Source organism: Bison bison, unplaced genomic scaffold (genome assembly GCF_000754665.1).
Source record: "Bison bison bison isolate TAMUID 2011002044 unplaced genomic scaffold, Bison_UMD1.0 scf7180017864384, whole genome shotgun sequence".
NCBI classification, from domain to species: Eukaryota; Metazoa; Chordata; class Mammalia; order Artiodactyla; family Bovidae; genus Bison; species Bison bison.
In genome coordinates this window covers 13,920,286-13,938,338 of record NW_011494956.1, presented here as the reverse complement: position 1 = coordinate 13,938,338, position 18,053 = coordinate 13,920,286, and positions in this window count along the sequence as shown.

The window sequence follows — 18,053 nt, the reverse complement described above, 5'->3', positions numbered from 1 at the left end:
AACAATTTGAGAAGGATAGATTTATCTAGAAGTCATGAAGAAAGAAATTAGAGGATTTCAGGCAAAGTAAAAAGAGGAGAAGAGATAGGTTCTGGGTACTTGCTCTACCATCCTATTTGTGCTTCATAATGTGATAGTGTGTATCAGCAGGCTGATACACATCAACGAATAATGGATTTCATGTGCTTGGCATGGATTTCATGTGCTTGGCATGGATTTCATGTGCTTTCCTACAGAGTTGTGTTGAGAAGGATTCTGAGGTTCAATTCTGGCTCCATGCTAAAGTTCTGTCATTAGTGAGTTGTGGCTGCCACAGGAGAGGGGAGGCAGATGTGCTGTTTATATGTCCCTCTCAAACATAAGCAGCAACCTTTCTTTTCAGCTTCCCTTTCTCCAAACAAAGTTAGGTCCATGAATGGAAGGTTGAGGTTAGCAGAAGTAAGCTTTTATATATAGAATGGATAAACAACAAGGTCCTACTGTATAGCACTGGGAATGATAGTCAATATCCTGTAATAAACCATAAAGGCTTCCCTGGTAACTCAGACAGTAAAAAATCTGCCTGCAAAGCAGGAGACCCAGGTTCAATCCCTGAGTGGGGAAGATCCACTGGAGAAGGGAATGGCTGCCCCCTCCAGTATTCTTGCCTGGATAATTCCATAGACAGAGGAGGCTGGTGGGCTATAGTCTGTGGGATCGCAACAGAGTCAGACATGACTGAGTGACTAACAATAAACCATGATGGAAAAGAATATGAAGAAAGAATGTCTATATATGTAGAATTGAATCACTTTGCTATACAGCAGAAATTAACACAGCTTTGTAAATCAGATATACTGCAAAATATATAAATATTTTAAAATATACAAAAATATTAAAACTGAAAAAAAAAATTAGCTCCATGTCCTTTTACCTTTAACCCAGAAATCTTTGTAGCTTTTTGGGATATTTTTTTTCTCATACATTCTCATTTCATAAAAATGCCTATTTTTATGGTTTATTTTTATGCCTATTTAAAAATAGGTCTTCATGCCTATTTATAAACAAAAATGACATGTTCATCTTTTTTGGGAGGAAAAGACTACCTGAATAAGAAAGGGGAAACTGAGTCACACACCTTGTGCTCTTCATAGCAGCTCTTACCATGGCTGGGCTCCACCACACAGCCTTACCCCTGCCTTCTGAAAAGTCTGCTCTTAAGAACCTGTTTATTTCTTAGAGTATGCTGACACTAATTTGGTTCTGAGAATTTTTTAAGAATCTTTCAAAATCCCATAGAGTGGTGGGAAATGCCCTGGGATGTTGCAAATTCAGAGTTGGGAATTATTGTTGAAAAGCTAAATCTCTGACTGTTGTCCCTAACAGCCAGTGAAGTGCTGCTTCGGATGTCTTGTCTGTTGAATAGCTGATGGTGGTTATTTCTGCATCATAGAGAGTAAGTGGATCAGACAGATAGCAAGCATGCAGACAGATGTGCTTGTGTTTACATGACACCAAAATATTTGTCTTAAAGACAATATGCCAGAACAACAGAATTGAGCCTGACTGGTTTTATATATTTCCCTGATTTAGCTGTTTAACTCAGCCTCAGACAGGCAGTTTAGAGTGGTGAGGAGAGTGCGTGCTTTCAAGGAGTTAGAGCTGCATTGGAATCTTGCTTCTGTTTCTTTCGAGCCCTGTGACTTGGTGTCTTAATTTGGAAGATGAGATCAATGGCGTGCTGATACCCATTCTCACTTTGAATGTGTAAGTGTGAATGTGAGAGTTAAGAGGGAAAATATATATAAAACCACGTGCAGAATAGTAAGTGCTAGTTCTCTATCTGCTTTCTCTTCTCCCATAGCAGAAGTGTTAACGGTAGCAGCGGCTACTCTAATTAAAGATGTGGGGAGCAGAGTTCCTAAGAGCCCAGACATGGTGAAGGACAGGGAGCATCCTGGAAACAGGCAATTTCTGTGGAAACACAACAAGTTATTGGAATCTTGGCCCCTGATCCAGAGAGCCTGGATGTCCAGCTAAGGCATGGGGCAGAATACCTCAGGGTTTAAATCTACTCCTCAAAGAGGGAAGGCTGTCTCTCTCCTCACAGCCAAGGAAGGAGGAGAACAAAGAAGGAGTGCAAGGCTGTGTGGACCAAGAGAAAGACAAACTTTTGCAAAGCAGGGACCTGGCAGAGGAAGAAACACTGGACCTTCAACTTCTCTGTGTTCTATGCCAAGAAGGAAATAGCAGGTTCTTTAGGTCTGGAAGTCCAGAAAGAATGTGCGTCTTCCTACAAACTGAAGGAGGAAAAGCTGGGAATCCCAAAGAAAGATCTGATTAGGAAAGAAGCCATCTTTAAGGTTTAAGAAATGAAGAAAACGCAAGTGGGAAGTGCAGCAGCTGTAAGTTGCTAGTTATGGCTGCAAATATTAGTTCCCAAATTGTCAGCAACTTCTTGTATCTTTATGATAATTAATCACTCTGTGTGTGTGTGTGTGTGTGTGTGTGTGTGTGTGTGTGTATCTCAGACCCTGTGTTAGTTTCTCAGGGCTGCCATAACAAAGTATCACAAATAATTGGGTGGCTTAAAACACTGAAATTTACAATTTACTGTCTTACACTTCTGGAGGCTTAAAGTCCAAGATCAAGGTGTTGGCAGGGCCAGGCTGGCTCTGAAAACTTGTCAGGGAGAATTCTTCCTTGTCTCTCCCTAGCCTCTAGTGTTTGTTAGCAGTTCTGGCATTTGTTGACTTACCACTGGATCAGTCTCTACCCTCTGTGTTTGTGTCCATGTTTCTGTCTTATAAGGACCTGGATGGGAGCTCACATTGGATAGGAGCCCACCCTAATGACCTCATCTTAACTTGATGGCATCAGCAAAGTCCTGATTTGCAAAGAAGGTCACAATCACAGGTACTGGGGTTAGAACCATAACCTATCTTTTGGGGGACATATTCAATCCAAAACAGACCCTTTGAGAATCTAATGAAAACTATGGTCTTTCTACTGAAAAATGCACATGTGTACAGAATATAACATTTTGCAAATGATTGTAAAGAATTCACAGACCTCTGAAGCCTGTTTTCGACTCTTTAGGACTTGCTACTCAAGGTGTGATCCAGCAGCATCAGCACTCAGCTTCTGTTTTTTTTTTAAGATTTTTATTTTGGATGTGGACCATTTAAAAAAATTCTTTATTGAATTTGTTACAGTATTGTTTCTGTTTTATGCTTTGGTTCTTTGGCCGTGAGGCACCTGGGATCTTAGGTCACTCGCCAAGAACCGAACCCACACCCCCTGCATTGGGAGGCAAAGTCTTAACCACTGGACTGCCAAGAGAAGTTCACCAGGAGCTTTATAGAAATGAAACTTTCAGGTCCCAACCTAGCTTTACTGCGTCAGGATCTGAATTTTGATGAGATTCCTCTGTGATCTGTGTGCATCTGATACACCCTGCCCTGAGGGTCCACATGCAGCTCCCGATGAAGAAATGCTCCTCTTTCTTTCTCGTCCCATCTCTGGTTTCTAGTTAGTAGAATCAGGCTCACCTGCCCAAATATTGTTCCCCACCATTCAACATGTCTTCTTCCACCACAGCTGGGTGTGTTCTGTCTGTGCCTTTGGTTGACCAGATCCACCCCTGTGGATGTGCGGAGCACCTGTTATCACTAGCAAATATCCCCTGGCACCTGTGTGACCCAAGACAGGATGTTGTCATTGTTTAACTGACACAATTATATTGAGCAACAACTGTATGCTGGGTCCTGAATAAAGAAGCATAGTCTGTAGTCCACCTCTCTCTCCTCTCTGCCCACGTTAACCGGCTTGTTCTTTGGAGTCCACACTAAGGGACTCCCACTCTTCCTGACCCTCCCTTCAGAACCACAGCAGTCATTTTATTTATTTATTTATTTTTACCGTTCTGCATATTACTTTTATTTATTTTTTAAAATTTTATTATTATTCTTATTATTTTTTACTTTACAATATTGAATTAGTTTTGCAGCCATTTTATTTCCCACAGTGATGTGGAATGTTTACTGCTGTTTTACAGGTGCAGTTGGTAGTTATGGAGCAATTTACCTTTTTTTTTTGTTGTTCCCCAGCAAGAGAAACACCATCAGAACTTGCTTACAGCTTTGTTCTGGAGTCATCAGTTCATCCTGGGCATTAGAAACAGCGTGCAGAGGTTTGGAGACCCAGCAGGACCTGATGATCAGGGAGATGGTGAGCGGTTTAGAGGACTTGGGTTTAGTAGCCTGAGATGAGCTCTTATCTCCCTGTCACAGCCTAGTTAGTGATGTGGGGAGGAGGAGGACTCAGCTGGACTCCAAAGCTCAGGTCATGACGTATCTATTGCTGTACCACAAAGTCTCTTTAAATGAACATACATAGATGATACTATGAGAAGGAAGGTGATCTCCGATGGTGTACTTGCACTTGATTATGGAATCAAGGACAGACAGTGTATGGTGGGGAACACCAGACCCCAGATTCAAGTGCCAACTCTGTTACTCAGAAAGCTTCACTTTGCTGGTCTTTACTCTTCCTAGAGTTGCTATGAAGGGAAAATGAATCAGGCCATGTGAATCTCCGAGAACAGGGCCTGGCTCCTGGAAAAGGCTCAGTGCATGTTAGCCATCATTCCTATTACTAGTCTTTCTGGTGTTCTTATGACAGCCACCATGGATCTGCAAACAAGCCACTTCTACAATACGTATTTCGTTAACTCCTCATGGAAGCTTATGAATTAAGATGAAAGAAATGAGAGAAACTGGCTCAAATCCACTTTCCCCTGGGGAACCTTCAATACCCACCCTATCCCCTCTCATCTCAGACACTCCAACAATCTCTCTCCAGACCCATGAGGAACCTGTGAGTCTTATGTAACATTTAGGGACATGCTCTCATAAACATTGACTTCTCTGCCAGACTGAGGCTATCTGAGGACTTTTAGAGGGCCTGGAATGGGTCTGATTAATTTTGTATTATCCTCAGCATCTACCCCGAGTTTTATCATATTTACTTAGTGAATACCTAAATAAGCAGACTTTTTAACTCTTATCCTGATTAGGATCATATTATAGCAGAGAGAAGAGAAAAATTAAGCAAGCTTTCTCATATCTCATCTAAAGTCTTATCTGTTCTTCCTGAATGTGTAGCTAAACCTTCCTTACAAAGCCTTACCTGACTGTTCCTCTAGTTTTAAAAGTGCTCTCCCAGAGGCTGACTTGGAAGGCCCTGGGCTGATTCCCCAACCTGTAATAAAGTGTATGTATAAAGATAGCAGTGTTGTTATACAATTTAATTAGTACATCATTCAGACATTTGGACCAATGCCTGGCTCTTTTTTTGTGTGTTCATTTAGCTTTTAGTCTAACTCCCATATGAAATAAACAAAAAGGCTAATTGCTTTTGGATTTTAGCACTGGGTGAAATACCTGGTTTCATTATGTGAATCGTATTTTAGAAATGAATTAAGGGTTCTATGGGTAAATGAAAAATTCCAAGATGACAGCTGTAGTACTTAAAGCAAGGCGGCAGGAAGGTTGGGGCTCCCAGAGGCAGCATGTGACTCCATCTGACATGTTCCTAGTTTTCATAGCAGCATGTTATGTTTGTGTACCGATGAGAACATTGTCTCAGGATGGTAAGACTCTGTATCTCATCACATTATAACACTGGTGTGCTGGTCAATGTATAAGAACTCGTTCTTCTGGAATTAGGTAAAAGCCCTGGTGTATGTTTTCACTAGTTTCCAGGGTGTAAATAGTCCATATTGGCTAATATCCAACTACTAATGAGGAATCTGGAAGAGATGCAGACACTTGGCTCTCATCAGCCCCTGTGAACTGTTTCCTGCATCTGCTACAAGGTGGAGGTGGGCCTGGGGCCTGGCGTGGGTTTTCCAGAAACTTCTGCAAGATGTCCAAAAACTTCTGCAAGGGAGGTGGCACCCTTGTATTGAGCATCTATGGGGACATCAAAAGGGGATGTCCCTCTCCAACTCCCTGGACGCTGAGGGAGGCAGAAGAAAGAAACTTCCATCTTGCATTTTCAAGTGTGCTTGGGGCAGCATGGTGTAGGACATGTGCACGGCCTTCATCTTCCAGGAGACTGTTTGCTGCCACCTATGTCCACTTCCATTTAATGGAGGATGAATGGAGAACTGAGAATGAAACTGGTCTTGAAAGCATTTGGCACATTGCACAGCTCTCAGTAAATGACTGTTATTATCTGGGGACTGAGGTGGTAGCGCTCACAATAGGAGATGGGACTTACCTCCACCTAATGCTCATTGCATCTTTGTATGCCATCAGTGTTTTGGTTAGTGCTGAATTATAGAGAATTCAAGCCCAGGCCCTGTGTTTGGGGGCTGGCTGCCTGCACGAGATCTCTGTGGAGTGTGGTTTGGATGAGTCAATGAACCTATTTATTCCTCCCCTGAAAATTGCAAGCTTTTACTCATAAGCTAAGGGAACCTTTCTATAATTATCAACTATTTCAAATAGAGGACTCAAAAAATTGAATTTTCTTTCAAAGTAGCTTTAACAGTACTAAGTGGCTGAGGTAGGGCATTACTAGTAACTGGTATCCCCTTAGAGTTAAATTTTAAATGGGTACTGCCATTCAGAAAGCACTGCAATTAAACTTCTTTAACCATGTTCTAGAACCCAGGCTTGTTGCAAAGTCTGCCTGGATGTATGACTAATTAATCAATGTATCAAAGTTTCACCATACAGAATTAAATTTTGCAACAAGCATTGCTTCCAAATTATTATTTCTCTTTGTCAAAGCTGATATCAAAAGTTATTTCCAAACATTTCACATCCTCTGGTTGGTGGGCCAGCTGATGTTTTTTACTGTGATTTTGGAGAGAGAGTGTGTGTATGGGGGGTGTTTGGGAGAGCTAAGAGGAAGTTGTCAATAAGATAACAGGGAATTTTAGACTTGGGTGAAAGAAAAGCAGTAGTAAAATTTTTCTGCAATAAGAGAGATTCTCAGCTGAACTCCTGCAATCTTCTCCTGGCCTTTGAAATATGATTTCCTGATCCTGACATTGACCAGTTTTAGGTTGTGCAGGTCATTAAAACTCTGTGAGAAGTGGTTTCTTTATCTAAAAAGTGAAGGAGCTTATAGGCAAAACACTCTCTGACATAAATCACAGCAGGATCCTCTATGACCCACCTCACAGAATATTGGAAATAAAAGCAAAAATAAACAAATGGGACCTAATTAAAATTAAAAGCTTCTGCACAACAAAGGAAACTATAAGCAAGGTGAAAATACAGCCTTCAGAATGGGAGAAAATAATAGCAAATGAAGCAACTGACAAAGAACTAATCTCAAAAATATACAAGCAACTCCTGCAGCTCAATTCCAGAAAAATAAATGACCCAATCAAAAAATGGGCTAAAGAACTAAACAGACATTTCTCCAAAGAAGACATACAGATGGCTAACAAACACATGAAAAGATGCTCAACATCACTCATTATCAGAGAAATGCAAATCAAAACCACAATGACGTACCATTTCACACCAGTCAGAATTGCTGCTATCCAAAAGCCTGCAAGCAATAAATGCTGGAGAGGGTGTGGAGAAAAGGGCACCCTCTTACACTGTTGGTAGAAATGCAAACTAGTACAGCCACTATGGAGAACAGTGTGGAGATTCCTTAGAAAACTGGAAATAGAACTGCCTTATGATCCAGCAATCCCACTGCTGAGCATACACACCGAGGAAACCAGAACTGAAAGAGACACATGTACCCCAATGTTCATTGCAGCACTGTTTATAATAGCCAGGACATGGAAGCAACCTAGATGTCCGTCAGCAGATGAATGGATAAGAAAGCTGTGGTACATATACACAATGGAGTATTATTCAGCCATTAAAAAAATACACTTGAATCAGTTCTAATGAGGTGGATGAAACTGGAGTCTATTATACAGAGTGAAGTAAGCCAGAAAGAAAAACACCAATACAGTATACTAATGCATATATATGGAATTTAGAAATATGGTAATGATAACCCTGTATGCGAGAAAGCAAAAGAGACACAGATGTATAGAACAGTCTTTTGGACTCTGTGGGAGAGGGAGAGGGTGGGATGATTTGGGAGAATGGCATTGAAACATGTATAATATCATATAAGAAACGAATCGCCAGTCCAGGTTTGAAGCATGATACAGGATGCTTGAGGCTGGTGCACTGGGATGACCCAGAAGGATGGTACGGAAGGGAGGTGGGAGGGGGGGTTCAGGATTGGGAACACGTGTACGCCCGTGGTGGATTCATGTTGATGTATAGCAAAACCAATACAATATTGTAAAGTGATTAATCTACAATTAAAATAAGTAAATTTATATTAAAAAATAAAATAAAAAGTGAAGGGGCAAGGCAAGTTCAGCTTTTCTCAAAATGTGTTCTGTAGAAACAATGGCTTCTGTAGATATTTTCTGATATAAAATCCCTTGTTTAAATAAAGGTGGGAAATGCTTCTTACTAAAGTCTCCTCTTGCAGATTCATGGTACATGTATATACTTTAAGGAATAGGAGAAGTTGTGCACTAAATAAATCTTTTAATGCTGTTTAGCCCAGTGTTTATCACACATTTTTTGACTCTAGAATTCCTTTGAGGCATAGCACCTATTAATATTGCATAGAATTAGTGTTAGAAAGAATGTGGGTTCCTGGACTAATTGCGAGAGGACTTTCCGGGGCTGGTGTTTGAGTGACACATACTTGAACAGAGGTATGATAGAGTGAGCCGAGTGAGAATTTGTGGAAGGGCAGTTACTGAAAGAGACTGAAAACAAACTTCAGTGTCAGACTCCATAGGTGCACTTTGTCTTTCCGACTGTCCCAGCTCCATCCTTCTCTTGAGACCAGCAGGGAGGCTTTTGGTCACTTTGTGTGAACGTTGGGGCAGGAAAGTAGATGGTAAGGAGAAGCAGTTGCAGAGCAGTAGTCCTCAGTGCAGAGGCTTGGAATTCACACTCTCCTTCCCCACTTGGACCAGCAGAGATGAAGGTGTGCCATCTCTGTGCTTCCTGGGCTCTCCTGTCACTAGCATTTTAAGCTTTCAGAAGCTTAGTGGACATCTCTTGTCTTTGCTGGCCTCCAATGCATTTCCTCATCCACCCCCACCTCCACCTTGGGGCTTGGGGAAAACTTTCCCCCATTCTGAACCCATGGATTCAGTCTCACTTCCCAATTTAGGGCCATCATATGACCTAGTCCTGGCCAATCAGCATATTTCATTTGAGGATCACCATGTGAGCCAATCTAGTCTAAAGGAACTCAGTTATAGGGAATTAAAAAAAAAATCGGAGATAAAAAAGCTGTTTGTCAGTCCCTAGAATGTGAGGCTGGAGATGCTGTAGACTCAGTCTAGAGAAACCAGCCAAAGGTATGACTCAACACAGTGGCAAGAGGAGTAGAGTGAGGGGCTAAGTCTTGAACAAGGGCTAGCAAATGTGCTTAAGCCAGTGAAAAATTACTTTTAACTAAAAACTTGACTTCAGTCACTCAGTCGTGTCAAACTCTTTGCGATCCCATGTACTACAGCATGCCAGGCTTCCTTGTCCATCACCAACTCCCAGAGCTTGCTCAAACTTATGTCCATCAAGTTGGTGATGCCATCCAACCATCTAATCCTCTGTCATCCCCTTCTCCTGTCTTCAATCTTTCCCAGCATCAGAGTCTTTTGTAATGAATTACCTCTTCGCATCAGGTGGCCAAAGTATTGGAGCTTCAGCTTCAATATCAGTCCTTCCAATGACTGAATACAGATTTCCTGTAGGACTGACTGGTTGGATCTCCTTGCAGTCCAAGTGTCCAAGACTCCAAGGGTCTTCTCCAACACCACAGTTCAAAAGTATCAATTCTTTGGTGCTCATCTTTCTTTATGGTCCAACTCTCACATCCATATGTGACTACTGGAAAAAACATAGCTTTACGTAGATGGACCTTTGTTGGCAGAGTAATGTCTCTGACTTTTAATATGCTGTAGAGGTTTGTCATAGCTTTTCTTCCAAGGAGCAAGTGTCTTTTTATTTCATGGCTACAGTCACCATCTGCAGTGATTTAGGAGCCCAAGAAATTATAAAGTCTCTCACTGTTTCCATTGTTTCCCCATGCATTTGCTATGAAGTGATGGGACCAGAGGGCATGATCTTTGTTTTTTGAATGTTGAGTTTTAAGCCAGCTTTTTCACTCTCCTCCTTCAACTTCATCAAGAGGCTTTTTAGTTCCTCTTCACTTTCTACCGTAAGGGTGGTGTCATCTGCATATCTGTGGTTATTGATATTTCTCCTACAAATCTTGATTCCAGCTTGTGCTTCATCCAGCCCAGAATTTCACATGATGTACTCTGCATATAAGTTAAATAAGCAGGGTGACACCATATAGCCTTGATGTATTCCTTTCCCAATTTTGAACCAGTCCATTATTCCATGTCTGGTTCTAACTGTTGCTTCTTGACTTGCATACAGATTTCTCAGGAGGCAGGTCAGGTGGTCTGGTATTGCCATCTCTTTCAGAATTTTCCACAGTTTGTTTTGATCCACACAGTCAAGGGCTTTGGCCTAATCAATAAAGCAGAAGAAAATGTTTTTCTGGATTTCTCTTGCTTTCTCTATGATCCAACGGATGTTGGCAATTTGACCTCTGGTTTCTCTGTCTTTTCTAAATCCAGCTTGAACATCTGGAAGTTCTTGGTTCATGTTCTGTTGAAGCCTAGCTTGGAGAACTTTGAGCACTACTTTGCTAGCATGTGAGATGATGGCAATTTGCAGTATTTTGAACATTCTTTGGCATTGCCTTTCTTGGGGATTGGAATGAAAACTGACATTTTCCAGTCCTGTGGCCACTGCTGAGTTTTCCAAATTTGCTGGCATATTGAGTGCAGCACTTTCACAGCATCATCTTTTAGAATTTGAAATAGCTCAACTGGAATTCCATCATCTCCCGTAGCTTTGTTTGTAATGATGTTCCCTAAGGTCCACTTGACTTTGCATTCCAGGATGTCTGGCTCTAGGTGAGTGATCACACCATCGTTGTTATCTGGGTCATTAAGATATTTTTTTGTATAGTTCATCTATGTATTCTTGTCACCTCTTAATATCTTTTGCTTCTGTTAGGTCCATACTTTTTCTGTCCTTTATAGTGCCTGTCTATCTGCATGATATCCTTTGGTATCTCTAATTTTCTTGAAGAGATTGCTAGTCTTTCCCATTCTATTATTTTCCTCTATTTCTTTGCATTGATCACTGAGGAAGGTTTTCTTATCTCTCCTTGCTATTCTTTGGCACTCTGCATTCAGATGGGAATATCTTTCCTTTTCTCCTTTGCCTTTCACTTCTGTTCTTTTCTCAGCTATTTGTAAAGCCTCCTCAGACAATCATTTTGCCTTTTTGCATTTCTTTTTCTTAGAAATGGTTTTGATCACTGCCTCCTGTACAATGTCATGAACCTCCATCCATAGTTCTTCAGGCACTCTGTCTATCAGATCTAATCCCTTAAATCTATTTGTCACTTCCACTGTATAATTGTAAGGTATTTGATTTATTTCATAACTGAATGGTCTAGTGTTTTTCCCTACTTTCTTCAATTTAAGCCTGTATTTTGCAATATGGAGTTCATGATCTGAGCCACAGTCAGCTCCCAGTCTTGTTTTGGCTTACTGTTTAGAATTTCTCCATCGTCAGCTGCAAAGAATATAATCAGTCTGATTTTGGTATTGACCATTTGGTGGTATCTAAAACTAAAAACTTAAGGATTAAAAAAAAAAGGAAATAGAAGGAGTATTAAGATTTTTGCTTTTGATGAAGATTGGCCTCTGGCTTAATGGAGTCCAAACATAAGACAGCTTCTCAACTTTCTTCCAGTACCTACAGATTTGTTGTTCCTCTGGGTAAGGCCCAATGAGAGTCTCAGAGTTAAGAGAGAAAGAACAAGAGAAAAGAGAATTTCCCGTGGGAAATTTCCCATGCTTTCCACCGTGCAGGGTATTGGGCCCTAAAGCTCAGCATTTGTCCTCTTTTTGGTACTGTCCCAGTCAGTGTGGGCTGCTCTAGCTAAGTACTATGGACTGGTTGGCTTACAAAACCCAGAACTTATTTTTTTACAGTTCTGAAGGCTACAAGTCTAAGATGAGAGTGCCAGTATGATCAGGTTCTGGTTCAGGTGCTCTTCTGGATTTCAGACTGTCAGCTTCACATTGATGGAAAGAGCAAGCTAGCTGTTTGTCCTTTTCTTATAAAAGCACTAATCCCATTCGCCAGGGCCCCACCCTCATCACCTAATGATTAGAAAGACCCACTTTCTAATACCATCACATTGGGAATTAGACATCAATATCTCGGTTTTGAGGGGAACACAAGCATTCAGCCCATGAGAGTAACTCTTCTTGACAGTTTAAGCAAGACAGTTCTGATCTATTTGTAAAGCTCTAGCTCTATTAAAAGGTCAGGAAGCATTGAAACATGTATAATATCATGTATGAAACGAGTCGCCAGTCCAGGTTCGATGCATGATACTGGATGCTTGGGGCTGGTGCACTGGGACGACCCAGAGGGAGGGTATGGGGAGGGAGGAGGGAGGAGGGTTCAGGATGGGGAACACAGGTATACCTGTGGTGGATTCATTTCGATATTTGGCAAAACTAATACAATATTGTAAAGTTTAAAAATAAAATAAAAATTAAAAAAAAAAAGGTCAGGAAAAAATTAAGACATACCTTCTTCTGAAATTATTTCTTCCTTAAGCCTCTCTCTTCCCTGCCTCATCCACTCCTCTGCTCATACTTTTGTTGATGTTATTTACTATGTGATTTGCACCTTCAACTTTGATCACGAATAGAATCCATTAAGAGTTTAACAGTCTTCCCTTTCAATGGAGAGATGTTGACTACTTTTTTTTTTGTTTTAAGCCAGCACTGTTCTACATTTTACAGCTATTGATTCAGTAGTCCAGGGTGGATTTACCGTACAAAAGCACAGTGATTCCCCATTCCATTGAAAGAGAATTTGACACTTTACCCTGGATTACTTCACACTTCTTAGCAGTACATTAGCATATAAGAAGACTCAGCCTGATTGCAGCATGTTTGTGTATACGTGATGACTCAATTTTCTCTCAGTGTAAGTAAAAGTGATTGAACTGTTCTAGACACAAGATTTGTCTCTTGATTAGAGTCTGGCAGGACACTTTGCAACACTTTAAACAAATTGCTCAATGATCATTGGTAGGTGATTATAATGCAACTGGTTATATTAAAAAATAATATGTTAGAACCCAGGTTTTTCCAGCTTGATTTCTCCAGTTCTTCTTAGTCTGTGAGGCTCTGGTGCTGTGAGTGGAGGAGGAACTGGAGGCTGGGCTGCCTCCAGGGCTCCTCGGCAGGGCAGGAGTGCGTGGATGCCATGTTCCATCTGGCAGCCAGCTGGAGCCTCTATGGCCCTTGGGGTCCAGCATCCTGGATTATGGACTAGAATTTTCCATAATTTAACACCTCATCTAAAATGTTTGTTTCTCTATAACCAGAACCTTCAAGTTAGTGCCTTTCTTCAGCATTCTCAAGGTTGGGTCACCTTGGCTCCAGTGTCTGGCAGGTTCCTCATCAACTTTCCACCTCTTTCTAGGTAACAGCTCAATCCCTTAGTAGGGCATTCAGGGCCCTCCTAGACCTGCCCTTGCAAAGTCTCCAGCCTCACTCCATTCCCCTAGTTCTGTTTCTCAGCCATGCCAGATGCCATGGAGGGTCATGAACTTGAGCTGCTTTGTGTTCTTGTCCCCAGATATGTGATGTTTCTTTTCATTTTTTAAAAATTTGTTAATGTTCCCATGTAATTTTTTAAGTTGATATGTTCTATTTTCATTTTTATTTAACTCGAGAAATTTTCTTTTCTTTTTCTTGGGCATGCTGTATGTGGGATCTTAATTCCCCAACCAGGGATTGAACCTACACCCACTGCAGTGGAAGCATGGAGTTTTAATCACTGTACCACCAGGTCAGTCCCTCATGTTTCCTTTCATCTTTCAAAATGCCCAGCATGAAGTCCTTCTTGACCCCACAACTAGTGCATTGTCTGACCCCTCCTGTGTGTGAACAGATTTTCACAGCAACTGTTTAATTAATTAACTAATGAATTCAAATATTGTAGGCACCTCTTTAAACTGTTGACTCTTGTGGAGGGCTATGTCTCATTTACCTCTCTATCACCTATCCTGAATCATATAATATATGAGCTCAGAAAATATATGTTGGATAATTGAATGCAGTGGAGAAATAGCACTACTGATAGTTCACGTTAGAAAAAAATCATCATGACAATGTTCTGTGTCTTGATGGGGCTTTTCCTTTACCAGGCAAGTACATTTGTCAAAACTCATGGAATAGTACACTTAAAATTCATGCAATTCACTCTACATAAATTTCACTTAGGGAGAAAGTATTGTAAATAAACCCTGACCTCTAGTTAATGATAAGTGTGAGGAGGTATTTAGGAGTGTAGGATACTGATGTCTGCAACTTACTTTGAAATGACTGAAAAATAAGACGGACTGATAGGTAGACAAATGGATAGTAAATATGTGTGTGTGTGTGTGTGTGTGTGTGTGTGTGTGTGTGTGTGTGTGTTAGTCACTCGGTTGTGTCCAACTCTTTGTGATCCTGTGTACTGTAGCTCACCAGGCTCCTCTGGCCATGGGATTCTCCAGGCAAGAATACTGAAGTAGATAGCCATTCCCTTCTCCAGGGGATCTTCCTGACCCAGGGATGGAACCCAGGTCTCTTGCATCTGCAGAAAGAATCTGCAGGTAGGCAAATTCTTTACCATCTGAGCCACCAGGGAAGCTATTCATTGTAGAGTCTAGATGGTGGGTATATGAAGTGGACCCTTCACAATTATTTCAACTTTTCTATATGTTTAAAAATGCTCATGATAAAACATTGGAAATAAAGAAATCTTCAAAGGTTGTACTTATTGCTTATAGAGCCAGGAAACCCAGGTTTTATTCTGGAGCAATATTATACCTAAAGACAACTCAAACCTTTGCAGCTTCTTGGCCACAGCAGTTCTTTTAAAATCCCCTGTGTGTGCCTATTCCACAGGACCAGAAACTCCCAGCAGACTCCTGGGAGAAACCCAGAAACCGCCAAAACTTGTTTTCTATAAGTCATGATATCTTGGCCCCTCCCTATTGCCTTCTGTGTAAGGAGCAGCCCCATATGGGGTGCTTATGGACATAACCTTTTCTACTGAAAGGCTTCTTGTGTGCGTGCATGCTAAGTTGCTTCATTTGTGTCTGACTCTTTGTGACCGTATGGACTGTAGCCCGCCAGGCTCCTCTGTCCGTGGGATTCTCCAGGCAAGAATACTGGAGTAGGTTGCCATGCCCTTCTCTAGGGGAGCTTCCCAACCCAGAGATTTAACCTGAGTCTCTTAGGTCTCCTGCACTGGCTGGGGTGTTGTTTACCAACAGTGCTACCTGGGAAGGCCTGAACAGGTTCTTCTTTGTTTTTTTCTTAAAAACTTGTTCAAGATACCCCTGTCCTTTGTCTTTGAGAATCAAGGAAGGCAAAGAAATTAACATTTAAAGCTCTGAACAGGAGTTACAAAAGGAAAGTTGGGAGATTCCCACGTGAACAATGTTTACTAGAGGGAATAAATTACCTCTCTCTCCTCAAAAATTGAAGTGAGGAAACTGAAGATAACAAATGTCTTCTTTGGAAAAGGACTATGGCTTCTTTAATCAATATTTTTTCTTGCTCCTGTTTTATTATTGGCAGAAAATACCATTATAAAAAAATAAAAAGTATGACACCTCTTTCCCTTAGAACACCTGAAATACACAAATTTGGCTGTCTCTGGGCAGCAATATTTTGAAAAAAATTAGGTGGCAACAGAATGCATCCTTTCCAGCCCTATGAGCCTCAAGTAAGCACTTTCACGCTCCAGTCAGTATTTAATCAGCATACCATAACTTTTATGGGACTGAAATGAAATGCTTCTGAGACACTAAATTTCAAGTGTTGCAGTAAACTTTGGTCATCTGAATTTGATTTACATATGATGGCCCCATCCACAGTGATGATGGAGATAATGACAATTGTTGGTATTGATCATCTGGAAAAACACGCATTATAGACACATACCATCATAGCCTCTACCTGCTTGGTGCCTTTAGTAGTGAAGATGAATCACAACCATTGCTATCTATCAAAAACAAATGCGATTTACATGAATTTTAAGGTAGTATGAGTTAGAAAGCTTTAATTTGAGAAACATGAGTGTAAATAATAAAGAGAAAATTTACTAATTCACCTAACTAAAAGTTTATGCTTAGGTAAGGTCTAAACTAAGGTTTCATGATGTCATGAGGGCCCTGGCTTTATTTCTTTGCAATTCTCTGTTGCAGAGAATCCTACCATTGATTTACTTTGTGGTACTAAAATGGCTGGAGGAGTTTTACTGTTCATTTATTTATTTCATTTCAATAATATTTTATTTAACTGCATATGTTAAAAAATTATTCCAACATGTAATCAATATAGAAATTATCAATGTTATATTGCAATTTCTTTTTTATATATTAAATCTTCAAAATCTGGTTTGTATTTGACATGGCATATCTCAATTCAAACACTAAATTTTCCTTGGAAATACTTGAACTGTAATAAGATTTCACAAAATTTACAATTGAGAAAGTAGATTCATACACCACTGTTGTTCCAAACATATTTCAAAGCTGTTCAATAATTGGATCAAACATTTGTGTTTAAGCTTAAATTAATTAAAGTTAAATTTTAAAATGAAGTTTTTCAGTTGCGTTAGCCACATTTCAAGTGCTCAATAGCCATAGTGGGCTAGTGGCTCCTGAACTGAACAGCTCAGGTCTATAGTTACCCATCATTGACACAGCTCAGATGCCGGGATTCAGGAGTGGCTGGAGGAGTTTTAGATTTCCCATTTCCAGAGGAGGAAAGAAAGCCCTTAACTCAGGAATTCTAACACAAGTCCTAAAATTTATTTTGGTTGGGCTCCCCAAGGTCATAAACTCATCCCATAATGAATCACCATGACCCAGTGGATGAAGTATGCTGATTTGCTTAAGCTAAGTTCTGTGCTCCACCCCTGGAGCCAGACAGTAGAGTTAGATTCCTCCCAACCACATGGATCTCCATATGGACTCCCCCACCCACCCACAAAAAAAAAAAAAAAAAGCATAAGAAAGGAACGGATATGGAAGTTACCATAATCTCCATTACAAATCATCAACTTCCTCCCTATCACCTCATTGAAGTCAAGTTTCAATCAATACAGTGTGAATCAAGTGATGAAGAGCAGACAGACTTCACTTCCTCAGCTATGCAAAGACAAATGTCAACTACGCTGAAGATGGAAAAAGACTTACTGGAAACAGGGAGTGCTATTTCATATCCCAGTCCAACAGACTGGCACCTTTTTTATTTCTACTTTTCTTACCAGAATGACATTGACATCTATGTATTCTATCTCTCCTGGTTCATTTGGCAGAGTTCACAGGTCAATGTTGGGCTTCTCAGGTGGTTCAGTGATTAAAGAATTGGAGCACCAATGCAGGCAACTCAGGAGACGCGGCTCGATCCCTAGGTTGGGATGGTTCCCTGGAGAAGGAAATGGCACCCACTCCAGTATTCTTGTCTGGAGAATCCCATGGCCAGAGGAGCCTGGTGGGCTGCAGTCCACAGCGTTGCAAAGAGTTGCACGTGACTGAGCAACTGAGCATGCACACACGCACACAGGTCAACGTATCCAGAATGGCATTACGTACAGGAAATGGTGGGGGGAGGCATAGAAGGAAGGAGAGGAGCATTTAATATGTGTCAACGTGTGTAGGGGAAGAGAACAAATACTTAGTGAGTGCGTATGGCAGCAGGTCAGAGAAGGCAATGGCAAGCCACTCCAGTACTCTTGCCTAGAAAATCCCATGGATGGAGGAGCCTGGTGAGCTACAGTCCATGGGGTCGCTACGAGTTGGACATGACTGAACGACTTCACTTTCACACATTGGAGAAGGAA